Source organism: Camelus ferus, chromosome 4, assembly GCF_009834535.1.
Source record: "Camelus ferus isolate YT-003-E chromosome 4, BCGSAC_Cfer_1.0, whole genome shotgun sequence".
Lineage (NCBI taxonomy): Eukaryota > Metazoa > Chordata > Mammalia > Artiodactyla > Camelidae > Camelus > Camelus ferus.
Window position 1 is genome coordinate 3,060,245 of NC_045699.1, and position 13,521 is coordinate 3,073,765.

Here is a 13,521-nt window from a genome sequence, read left to right on the forward strand (position 1 = left end):
ACAGCCGCATGTGAATCAATGAAGTTAGAACACTCCCTCACATTATACACAGAAATAAAACTCAAAATGGCTTAAAGACTGAAATGTAACACACAACACCATAAAACTCCTAGAAGAGAACACAGGTAAAAATTTCTCTGACATAAATAGTAGGCATGTTTTCCTAAGTCACTCTCCTAAAGCAACAGAAATAAAAGCAAAAATAAACAAATGGGACCTAATCAAACTTAAAATCTTTTGCACAGCAAAGTAAACCACAAATAAAGCAAAAAGACTGGGCGAAAATACTTGGGGATGCTGTGACTAACCAGGGCTTAATTTCCAAAATACACAAACAGCTCATACAACTTAATAACAGAAAAACAAACCCAATCCATTAGACATTTCTCCAAAGACATACAGATGGCCAATAGGCACATGAACAGATGCTCAACGTCATTAATTATTAGAGTAATGCAAATCAAAACTACTATCTATGCATACACACATATGTAAACACACACACACATCACTGAATCTCTTTGCTGTACACCAGAATGACTGACACAACACCGTAAGCCAACTATACATCAATTTTAAAAATTAACACCATGAAAAATGTGGAGGTTTTTTTGTTTTGTTTTTCAAAGTAACAATGCAGACAAATAGATTCTAATAACACCTATAAAGACCAAAGCCCTTTTGATTTCAGATTGCAGAACAATATTACCATGCAGAGTATTCACAAGCAACGTCGACATGTATCTTTCCTCATATTGAAATATCTCAATTGCACAGTTTACAATTAGTTAGATCCAACAACCCAACCACTAGAAAAATCCTCTATTAAGTACATTTTAGGGCAGCTCACTAATTTTTGAGTAGCTGAGTAAAAAGATAAAGTATATGAAAAATTCAAATGCTCTTTTATGACAAAGAGGCAATTCATTTTTCTACAGTTACAACAGTAAGAACTGTGCATGTGTCCTATGATTTTAAGCAGCCTTACATTCTCCTTGTACTACACTTTTTATATACTATTTCTGTCTCTATGTCTCTGCCTCTGTCTTTCTGTCTGTGTCTACGTATAAATAAGTAAATACATAAACACATAAATAAATAAATGCACACATAAAAATCTAGAAATGAAAGCACTACACATTAGCAAGAACAACAAAAAAACCCCAAAGCAATAGATCATATAATTAGAATCACTTCTTTGGTATATTTTTCCTAAGTATTTTGGTCATGTTAATGACTTGCTCCAAAATTTTAACATGGGCATAGTAAAAGTCTGTATTTCCACGTAACTCCACTGGAGATTCTAATTTGGTTAATATGGAGTAAACAAACTCCACACCCTTTTAAGGATTATAAGAAAAAATCCTGAAATAAATACTTAATGTAACTATTAGAGAACTCTGACAAGTTGGATAAAAGCAGGAAGGTTCGAAGGGATGATCTAGTGTTGAGTTCCCTGATTTGTTTCTCTCCTTTCTGCCTCCTTCCCCCTTCCTTCCTCCCTCCTTTTCTCTTCTTTCTCCTCCTCTCCTCACCATCCCTCTTCCCTCTCCTCCTTCTCCACCATCTTCTTCCTTTTATATCTCTGGGCTTAAGCTCTGGAACAGCCTTAACCAGAACTGCAGTCAACCAGAGATAGGGAAACTCCAACAGAATCCCACTATCTCTGTTCACAGTACCAGGGGTGATGGTTCCATACAGTAAGGAATTCTTTTGACTTTCAAAGGCTAGCAAAACTTTTGATACCCTAGCACCAAGCAAGAAATGTAAGTCCCCTATTTCAAATAGCATGTTAGACTCAGCCCTCATGAGATGGAGTTCTTTGGCCTCTCAAATGCCAGGAATGAGATGGTACCCCAAAACTTCTCTACTGGCAAAGCAAAGGCAGCTCCTGTTGGTTGAGTGGCAACAAAGAGCCCTCTGTGGAAAAGGAGTTCTCCTTGGCATCCTCCCCTTATCTCAAGAAGAGGTAGTCGGAGCTGGTAACTCCACAGGCTTTTGATTTCAGTGCATGTCTCCAAGGTTGGCCTAGTTGTAAAAAGTGTGTAACATGGGGCTTTCTACCCAGAAAACTGGGGAAGCGTACCCTTGTGAGCAAGAGTGTTCACAGAGGAACACAGAGATTATGTTTGTGAAGAGCTTGCGTTTATGAAGTCCTAAATTCATTTCTAAACTGTGCATGCATGAAACCAACTGGAAAAGGCAGAGTAAAGGATTTGAGAACTGAACTATGATCTTGAATATTGCCTAAGTCCCAGCCTGGCATATAAGAGGCACACAGGTGAAGCAAACTAGAATATCATTATGAATTTTGTGGACACTAAACTAACAGTGGAATTACAGCTTGAAGAAGGCTGATAAGAACTTGTGGTCTAAGTCTTGCCAGGTTGACTGACTTACACAACAAAACTCAAAATTTTTCTCGAATATTTAAAGAGTATCTAGAATCTCATAAAATAGCATTTAAAATGTCCAGGATACAATTCAATATCATTAGGCATAAAAAGAATTAGGGAAACCTAAACAATTATTATGGTACAGAAGAAGCCAACCATAAGGGGACGTAAATATGGAATAATCAGGCAAAAGTGTTAAGGCAGCTATTTTAAACAAGTGCCAAGATGTGTCAGAGCAAATACTCTTGAAATAAGTGGAATAGATGTTCTCAGAACTAAAGCTATTTATTCATTTCTAGATGGAAATTCTAGAACTAAATATACTGTAACATAAATTAAAAATTCACTGGAGGGTCATAAGAGCAGAATGAAATGAGAGGAAAGAGCTGGTGAACTTGATGATAGATTATTAGAAACAGAGCTTGAAGAATCCATAGGACAATATCATAAGATTTAAAAACTATGTCATCAGAGTGTCAGAATGAGAGGAGACAGAGATTGGTGCAGAAAAAAAATATTGGAAGAAATAAAGGCTGAAATTATCCCAAATTTGCAGATAAGATATAAATTTACAGATCCAAGTATCTATCTCCACAACTCACGAATGGAATGCATGTAAAGAAAACCACTAACATAAAATAATCAAAATGCTGTAAAAAAAAAAAAATCTTGAAAGCAGCCTGAAAAAAATGACATATTACATGCAGGGAGACAAAAGATGGTGTAACTTACTACCAATCAAGATCAGAAAGTTAAGAATCATTAAGACAGCAAGATGTAAGTGCAGTGAAAGACAAAATAGCCCACAGGAAAAGAATACAGGCCACAGAAACATACTTAGCATTTATAGCCACATGTTTGCTTGCTTTTTTTATAGAAGGAACATGTCAGTAAGGAGAGAAGACATAACTTAAGTCATAGGGTTCAGGTACTTGGTAATTAAGTAACTAATGAAAATAAAGTGTTGTTTAATTTAATATGCTAATAATAAGCTGTCACATAGCAGCTTGAAATACTATGAACTTAGGGGTCAAACTGACCAACGATAAAATGTATTTATAGTCCCCATTTACTACTGTAAGAAATTTAACTTACCCTGGGAGATGGATTTCACAGTCCCACCATTTCAAAGGTGAATTTATTCATAAGAAAGAAAAAGAAAACAAATAAATGGAAATTTAAACTTTAAATATCAATAGGAAGAGTCAAAATCATAAAAAATAAAAGTCCATTCTACCCAAATTATCAGTCTGATTCCAGCAAAAACCTCAATGAGATTTCCTGAGGATCTTCATATGATGACATAAAACTTATGACAAAGAACAAAGCCTCCCCCCCCCCAAAAAAAACAAGAAACACTCATGCAGTAGTTATGTGAGGAAACTTATTACTGGATATTAAAATTTATGGTAAAAATAAATTAAGACAGGTCTGTATTGGCAAGGTAGAGACAAATAACCTAATGAAACTGAAGAGGGAAAAACTGGAAACAGATATTCATGAGAGAGGTGGTACAGCAGGGCAATTTAGAAAGACGGATATTTTAACAGCTAGACCAAACATATCTGTATGGAAACACCACGAATCCATATTCTACACTTTATAATAATGCCATTGTATATATTAAGGGATTAAAGACTTAAATATAAAATATAAATATTGCAGTCATTTAGTAAAACATATGACAAAATTCATCATGAATATTGTAACCCCAACAGGAGAGAATAATTGAATACTTCTAATCTTTCTAGAGAAAGGGAAAATATATTCCCTAAAGAAAACAACAAAATGACAATACAAGTTTCAGACTGGCAGAATGTATCTGCAATGTTCCAGATGCCACAGAGAATACTCAGAAAATATAAAGACTTTCTAATGTCAATGAGAAAGACACTCAAACAAATAGAACACTAAGTGGAAAACAAAAGTTGTTAATTTATCAAAAGGACAAATAAATACATGAAAATGAACTTCACCGTATTTCTATTTTTTTTAATTAAAATAAGACGGCATCGCCCAACCCAACAGTTTGACAAATTCCGGTAATTCTAAATTTTGAGAAGCTGTTGAACAAAGCAAAGCCTTACACGTTGCTAGAAACTGATTAAAAAAAAAAAAAAAAACACCCTTGTGGCAGACAGACTCTTAAGTGGTCCTCATGATCCCTGCCTCATGTTGTCCACAAACTTGTGTCGTTCTCTCCCTTTGGGTGGAAGTGGAACCTACATCTTGCTTTTAACCAAGAGAACATAGCAAGTGTGATGGGCTATTACTTCCATGACCATTACTTAGGACTGTGAGTCCATTTTATGAGAAGACTTTGATATATTCAGCAACCTTGTTGAGAGGCACACATCGGCAAGTAGCTGAGTACGCCTTTGGTGAACTGTCAGGAAGAAATCAAATCCTTTCGTCCAGTGGACACAAGGAAGTAAATTCTAGCAATAAAAACTACATGAGCTTAGAACTGAATCTTTCCCCAGTTTGAGCCTTCAGACAAAACTCTGCCCTGACCAGCACCTTGACTGCAGTCTTGCAGATGACCCAGCTAAACTGTGTCCAGACCTATGGGCCAAAGAAACCATTATATAATAAATTAATGTTGTTTTAAGCAACTAAGTAAACAACAGTGTTTCTGGGCCCTCTCCAGATTCTTGGATAGCAATACCATAGAGTTGACTATTGCTCCCACAAGACTCTGTTTTAGGCAAACAAAGTGTCAGAAGTCTTTATCCCACTGCAAGATGCCCAGGGAGGTATATGGGAAAGAGGGCTCCTCTGGGCAGTTTAGATGATAGAAAAAAAATGCAGCCCTGATGCCCAGGCCATGCCTGTTCCCTTGAGCAATCTGGTTAACAGCTGGCAGGAATGTCCAGGAACAAGATGGACCTCACGTCAGCCTACTGTGAGTAAAGGGAACTTAGGGACACTTCAACCTACTATTCCCCCATGGACTCCACAAAACACACAGTCTTTCTTGCCAAACTAGATACTGCATTTTTCTTCCCAGACTCTGCGGGCCACTGGGGAAAAAATGCAGGCTCTGGGACCAGAGCTCTGAGTTTCGGTACTGGCACCTCAAAAAACTAACTGTTTTTCTGTGAGTTATTTTAAAAGCATTTCATCATTTCTAAAATATAAAGAAGAGTATTCCTAACATCATAAGTATATCCTGGGTATTAATGATACAATTGACATAACCAATTAGTGACTGGTTTACACAATAGGTATAAAGTATACTGATGGTGGTTGATACAGTTAAACCTCTGTAAACATTCTCAGTTATTAACCAAGGGAACAGGAGAAAATGCACACTTCCTGCACATCATTCTGTTTACTTGGTATTCCCACAGTCTCAGAGTGCCTCTGGCATCTCCAGTGAGCATACAATCCTGGATGCCTAGAACCTCTCTCCCCAGAGTCTTATGTGAGTCTCACATGCACATGGAAGACCTTAAAAACCCTGCAGAAGTAACTACTGGAACAACTGTTGTGACCTGACAATCACATAAAGCCTGTCTTCCACATGCCAATTAATTAGAAGTTGGAGTTTTGATGTTCACATTTTCTCCCCTGATCTCTCTTAAACTTCGCAAGCACTTCAGTGAGACAGGTATAATTTGCAGATTCCCTTGACCCATCAATCAGAACAAGAAACATGGCAATTTGTAGAGTTAAATAGAAATTTATTTTACGTTCATGTATGTAATAATTCACTATGGTAAGCATTTCAATTCTCACATTAATCTATATATTCAGTGCATTTCTCCTCAAAAATTCCACAAGATTTCCTGAGTACACTGGCAACTAATTATTACCTTCAAAGAGAAGGCAAAAGCCCAAGAATAACTTTTAAAAATAATCTTGTAGAATTAAAAAAAATAAAGATGGAAAGAATTGCCATACTACCAATCAAGATTTATAAAACTCGTCATCAAGACAGCATGATGCAGATGTTATGACAGAGCAGATCACTGGAAAAGAACAAAAGCCTAGTCACTGATCCATCACTAGGGTCCACTGACTTTGATTTATGACAAAGGGGGCACTGCACATCAATGGAAAAAGATGAATACACAGAAGTAGGGTGTATGCGCTTTCAAATTCTTCATTGATTCCTTCTTTACTGAGCCCACAGGAAGTGGAAGCAGAGGTGACAGGGAGGGCATTTACTTTTAAGTACACCTCTCTTTCCACATCTTCAACTAACCCTCAATGAATGATTTTTTCAGATAAGCTATGAATATAAAAATGCTGTGGTTCATCTTATATTGTATATCTCCCAAACATCAATGTTACTGTTTCAATAAACTGTGCAACTGATATGTTGTCATAATTGGCATGACATGGGTTTCAGTCAAGTTAAGCAACAACCAAGATGGCAACCACAGGAAGCCTGATCAGCATGTTTCTGCTGAAGGTTCTGATCTTACTGCGTCTCACGTTTATCAGCATATTTCTTTTTATTTATTCTTTCTATTCTATTTATTCTTTAAACTTTTTATTTTGAAGTAATTGTAGATTCACATGAAGTTGTAAAAAATGTACCTGGAGGTCCCCTGTATCCTCAACCAAGTACAGGCTTATTTTTGAGAGTATGACAACTTCATATATTCAGACTTCATAGGGTTCTGTGTGGATAAATGTTCTCAGGTCTCTGGGCTTCTCTCTTACAGAGACATTAAGCATGCTGTAACACACAACATGCTAGACATCACAGTAATTCTGGTGATTCAATTATTAAAGCTCATATGACTTCCAAAAAAATAATGTATGACATGTTAAAATATAATGTGATATATACAAATACAGAAAAGTGTGGAAGTGGCTTTGAAACTGGCAAATGGGCAGAGGTTGGAGAGTTTTGAAGTCCACACTAGAAAACGCTGATACTGCCAGGAAAGGACTTTTAAGGGTGATTTAAGGGTGATTCTGATGAGAGCTCAGAAAGAAAAGAGGAGAGCTATAGTGAAAACTCATCTTTTTAGAGAATACATAAATGTGTACAGAATGTCGGTAGAAATGGACAATGAAAGACATTCTGAAGAGGTCCTAGATAGAAATGAGGAACATGTTACTGGATTATGGAGAAAGGGCTATCTTTGTCAACAACTGGGAAGAGGCTTGGCTGAATTATGCTCATGTTCTAGGGTTTTGCAGAAGGTAGAATTTGCTACTGGTGAAATTGGATATTTAGCTGAGAAAACTTCTAAGCAAAGAAGTAAAGGAGTGGTTTGATTCTCCCTGACTGCTTGTAATAAAGTGTAAGAGGTGAATGAAGACAATATTTAAGCAAAAAAGAAGCCAAAATTTTGAAATCTGGAAAATTCTCAGCTGGTCCGTTTTACCAAAAAAAAAAAAAAAAAAAAAAAAAAGATAACGCTGTTCTGAAGAGAATATTAAGGATGTGGCAGATAATTGTTTGATGAGGATACCAGTGTGGATGTGAACCATGGACTTAATCATCCATCTTAAAAGAATCCAGGAATAGAGATGGAATTATACTAACAGAAACACTGCAAACTGGGACTCAAGGAAACAGAAAACAGGATGGAAGGAAGGGAGGCTGTGAATATGTGCTATCCTCAATTTAAAAAGAAAAGGAGGGGAGAGCCAAAAAGCTGTTTCAGATATAACCAGAGCCACTGCTTGGGTTTCAACATGGCAAATGAACTCCAACCAAAGGCATAAGAGTGGGGCCCTCTGAAGCCTTGTGAGCAGTTATCCCCACTTGGCAGAGCCATGGCATGGGCAAAGCCCCAGCAGAGAATCATGGCATGGGAAGGGCCACTGCAGAGAGCCACGATGTGGGCAGTTCCCAAGCAGCTGCGAGGGTAATATTGCCACCCCACTGGGTCTGGGAAGCAGAGAATTAATCCAAAGAAGATTATCTGAGAGTCTTAAGATTCATGGTGTTTGCCCTGCAAGATTTTGGACTTGCCTGGCACTCATTAGCCCTTCCTTCTTTCCTATTTCTCCCTTTTGGAATAGGAATGTCTATCCTTTGCCTGTTTAACTATTGTATTCTGATAGCACATAACTTGTTTGGTTTCACAGGTTCACAGTTGGAGAGAAATTTTGCCTCAGGAAAAATTATAACTTGCCCATATGAATCTTACCAATATCTGATTAAAATACGGAGATTGCTGAGGATTTTTGCAAATGGCCCATTAGTTACTTGCAAGTTTCCATAGGTTATGGCTATTAGTAATAAAAAATAAATAAAGTGACTTAAATTAAATCTCTAGGTTAGGAATAATAAAGAAGACTTGTTCTAGACGAAATATTCGCCAGACACAGCTAATCAAATAATTCAAGACCTGTATATGAGAATGTATGTTCATTTTAATAAATTCTTCAGTACTTAAGACACAATTCCACCACCAAAAAAACCTGTTAGAACTAATAAATGAATTCAGAAAGCTGCAAGATACATCAATACTGTATTTCTACACACTAAAAACAATCAGAGAGAGAAATTAGCAAAACAATCCCATTTACAATTGCATCAAAATGAATAAAATACCTAAAATAAATTTAACCAGGGAAATGAAAGACCTGTACACTATAAGACCTGAAAACTATAAGACACTGATGAAAGAAATTGAAAAAACATGAATTCCATGCTCGTGGATAGGAAGAATCAATATTGTCAACATGTCTATACTCCCCAATGCAATCCCCAGATTTAATATAATCCCTATCAAAAGTCGCATGGACTTTTTCACAGATATAGATAAACAATCCTAAAATTTGTATGGAACCACAAAAGACCCCAGAGAGTCAAAGCAATCTTAAGAAAGGTGAACAAAGCTGGAGGCATCACATTTCCTGATTTCAAACTATATTACAAAGCTACGGTAATCAAAACAATATGGTAATGCCATAAAAACAGGCAGACAGATCAGCTGAGTAGAATAGACAGCCCAGAAATAAACCTACAAATCTACTGTCAATTAATTTACAAGAAAGGAGCCAAGAATATAAAGTGGGGAAAGGAAAGTCTCTTCAATAAAAGGTGTTGGGCAGACATAAAGGGAGAAATTGACAATAATACTCTAATAGTAGGAGACTTTAACACCCCAACTTACATCAATGGAAAGATCTTCCAAACAAAATCGACAAAGCAACAGAGGTCATAAATGACACAATTGATCAGCTGGACTTAATACGTATCTACAGGACACTACAATCAAAAAAAGGCAGAATACACTTTTTTTTTCAAGTGCATTTTATAAATTGAACATCCATTCATGATAAAACTCTCATCAAGGGAGGACGAGGAGGAGGAGGAGGAGAAAAAGATATCTAACTTGGAAGGGAAGAGGTAGGTTGTCACTGTTTGAAGATGACATGATACTATACAGAGAGAATCCTAAAGTCTCCACCCTGAAACTATCAGAACGAATAAATGAATTCTTCATCATGGCAGGATACAAGGTTAATATACAGAAATCTGATGTGTTTCTATACACTAATAATAAAATATCAGTAAGAGAAAGCGAAAAAAAAAAACTGTTTAAAATTGCATCAAAACATAGCAAGGAATACACTTAACCAAGGAGGTGAATCTCATGCTCTTGGACTGGAATAATTAATGTTATTAAAATGGACATGCTACCCAAAGCAACCTACATATTTAATAAAATCCCTACCAAAATACCCAGGACATTTTTCAGAGAACTAAAACAAATAAATCCTAAAATTCATATGGAAGCACAAAAACCTCAAATTGCCAGAGCAATCCTGAGGAAAAAGAACAAACCTGGAGGCATAACCCTCCCAGACTTCAGACTACATTACAAAGTTATGGTAATCAAAACAGCATGGTACTGGCACAAACACAGACACATAGATCAATGGAACATAACAGAGAACCCAGAAATAAACCCACACACCTATGGCCAATTAACCTAAGACAAAGAAGGCAAGAATATACAATGGAGAAAGACAGTCTCTTCAACAACTAGTACTGGGAAAACTGGACAGCTACATGTGAAACAATGAGATCAGAACATTTCTCTAACACCATATGAAAATAAACTCAATGGTTTATAGTTTTCTGTGTATAATTCTTTCATCTCCTTGGTTAGATTTATTCCCAGATATTTTATTACTTTAGGTGCTATTTTAATTTTTTAAATTTTTGTTGTTGTTGGGAGGGAGGTAATTAGGTTTATTTGTTTATTGATTTTTAGAGGAGGTGTTGGGGATTGAACCCAGGACCTCATGCATGCTAAGCATGCGCTCTACCACTTGAGCCATACCCTCCCCCCGGGTGCTATTTTAAAGGGTATTGTTTCTTTACTTTCTTTTTTTGTTGATTCATCCTTAGTGTAAAGAAATGCAACTGATTTTTGAAAGTTAATCATGTAACCTGCTACCTTGCTGAATTCTTCGATCAGCTCTAGTATTTTTTGTGTGGACCTTTTAGGGTTTTCTATATATAGTAACATGTCATCAGCATATAGTGACACTTTTACCTCTTTTTTTCCAGTTTGGATCCCTTTTATTTCTCTCTCTTGCCTGATTGCTGTGGCTAGGACTTCCAGGACTATGTTGAATAGGAGTGGTGCTAGTGGGAATCCTTGTCTTGTCCCAGATTTTAGTGGGAAGAAGGAACCCTACTTCAGGATGACACCTGCACCCCAATGTTCACAGCAGCACTATTTACAACAGCCAAGACATGGAGACAGCCTAAATGTCCATCAACAGGTGACTGGATAAAGAAGATGTGGTATATTTATACAATGGACTACTACTCAGCCATAAAAACCGACAACATAACACCATTTGCAGCAACATGGATGCTCCTGGAAAATGTCATTCTAAGTGAAGTAAGCCAGAAAGAGAAAGAAAAATACCATATGAGATTGCTCATATGTGGAATCTAAAAAACAAAAACAAAAAAAAAAACCCAAAGCATAAATACAAAACAGAAATAGACTCATAGACATAGAATACAAACTAGTGGTTGCCAAGGGAGCGGAGGGTGGGAAGGGATAGATGGGGTTTCAAAATTGTAGAATAGATAAACAAGATTATACTATATAGCACAGGGAAATATATACAAGATCTTATGGTAGCTCACAGAGAAAAAAATGTGACAATGAATATATATATGTTCATGTATAACTGAAAAATTGTGCTGAACACTGGAATTTGACACATTGTAAAATTATTATAAATCAATAGAAAGTTTAAAAAAATTAACTCAAAATGGCTTAAAGACTTAAATATAAGACCTGACAGGAACAGATGCTCAACATCACTAAACATCAAGGAAATGCAAGTCAAAACCACAAGGAAATACCATCTCAGACCTATTAGAATGGCTATTATCAGAAAACAAGAAATAACAAGTATGAGTGATGATGTGGAGAAAAAGGAACCCTTGTGCACTGTTGGTGGGAATGTAAATTAGTGCAGCCACTATAGAAAACAGTATGGAGGTCCCTCAAAAATAAAAAATTAAACTACCATATAATCAGGCAATTACACTTCTGGGTATATACCTGAAGAAAACAAAAATACTAACGTGAAAAGATATATGCACCACTGTGTTCATTGCAGCATTATTTTAAAAAACCAAGATATAGAAATAGCCTAGGGCCATCAATGGATGAATGGATAAAGATGTGGTATATATATATACACACAGTGCAATACTAGTCATAAAAAGAATGAAATATTGCCATTTGCAACGGGATGGGTGGACCACAAGAGCATTATGCTAAATGAAATAAGTGAGACAGAGAAAGACAAATACTGCATGAGCTCACTTATATGTAGAATTTAAAACAAAAACAAAACTAAAAACAACAACAAAAACTAAGTTCATTGATACAGAGCACAGATTGGTGGTTGCCAGAGGCAGCGGTGGAGGGTGGGAGGAATGAGTAAAGGGAGTCAAAAGATACAAACTTCCAGATAGAAAATAATTAGCTTATAAAAATGTAATTGATAGCATGGTGACTATAGTTCGTGATATTTTATTGCATATTTGAAAGCTGCTAGGAAAGTGGATCTTAGAATTCTTTTTCATTACAAGAAATTTTTTTTGTAACTATGTACAGTGATAGATGTTAACTAGACTTATGGTGGTGATCATTTCAAAATATATATCAAATCATGTTGTACATCTGTCAAAGAAACAGTTTCACTTTTTGATAATGCCTTTTGAAGAGCAGAGGCTTTATAATTTTCACCAAGTCCAATTTATCAATTATTCTTTAAATTTTATCTATCACTCTCTAGGTGTTGTATCTAAAAGATGTTTGCCTTACATAAGGAGGCAAATATAGAGGTCCCTCAAAGTTAAACATAGTACATATGATCCAGCATTCCACTTCTGGTTGTAAACCCAAAGGAGATAAAATCATTATCCCAAAGAGATATCTGCACTCCCATGTTCACTGCAGCATTACTCACAGTAGCCAAGGTATGGAAATAAACTTAGTATCTACTGATGGATGAATGTATAAAGAAATTGCGATATATATTTCATCCTTAAAAAAGAAGGAAATCCTGCCATTGTCAACATGGATAAACTTTGGAGGCATTATACCATATAAGTCAGAGAAAGACAATACATAAACATATGTGTAATCTATAAAAAAGAAAAACAGGAGGGAAGGTAGAGCTCAGTGGTAGAGCACATGCCTAGCATGCATGAGGTCCTGGGTTCAATCCCCAGTGCCTCCATTAAAAATAACTGAGTAAAAATCTAATAACCTCCCCTCAAAAAATAAACAAATAGAAAACAAAAGATGTCTAAAAAATTAAAATAAAAAATAAAAAAATAAAAAGAGATAAAGTTAAACTGATAGAGAGTAAAATGGAGATTGCCAGAATGTGGAGGAAATGCTGGTAAAGGGTACAAACACTCAGTTATGAGATGAATGACTTCTAAGAATCTAACGTGCAGCATGTTGACTATAGTTAATAATACCGTATTGTATACTTAAAATTTGCTAAGAGACTAGGTCTTAAGATTTTTCATACACAAAAAGCTAACTTAAAAAAAACTTTTTTTTGAGTTATAGGTAGTTTACATTGTTGTGTCTTAACTTCTTTGATGAATGAGTGAGGTGATGAATGAGTTCATTAATTTGATTGTGGTAAT

At 36.0% G+C, this 13,521-nt stretch overlaps 1 protein-coding gene across 1 annotated transcript in view; it reads right to left on the reverse strand.

Moving 5' to 3' along the window:
* LOC102511492 (NUT family member 2G) overlaps positions 1 to 13,521 on the reverse strand; it is a 113,421-nt gene that overhangs the window by 49,147 nt on the left and 50,753 nt on the right. The gene's annotated exons all lie outside the window — the stretch shown is intronic.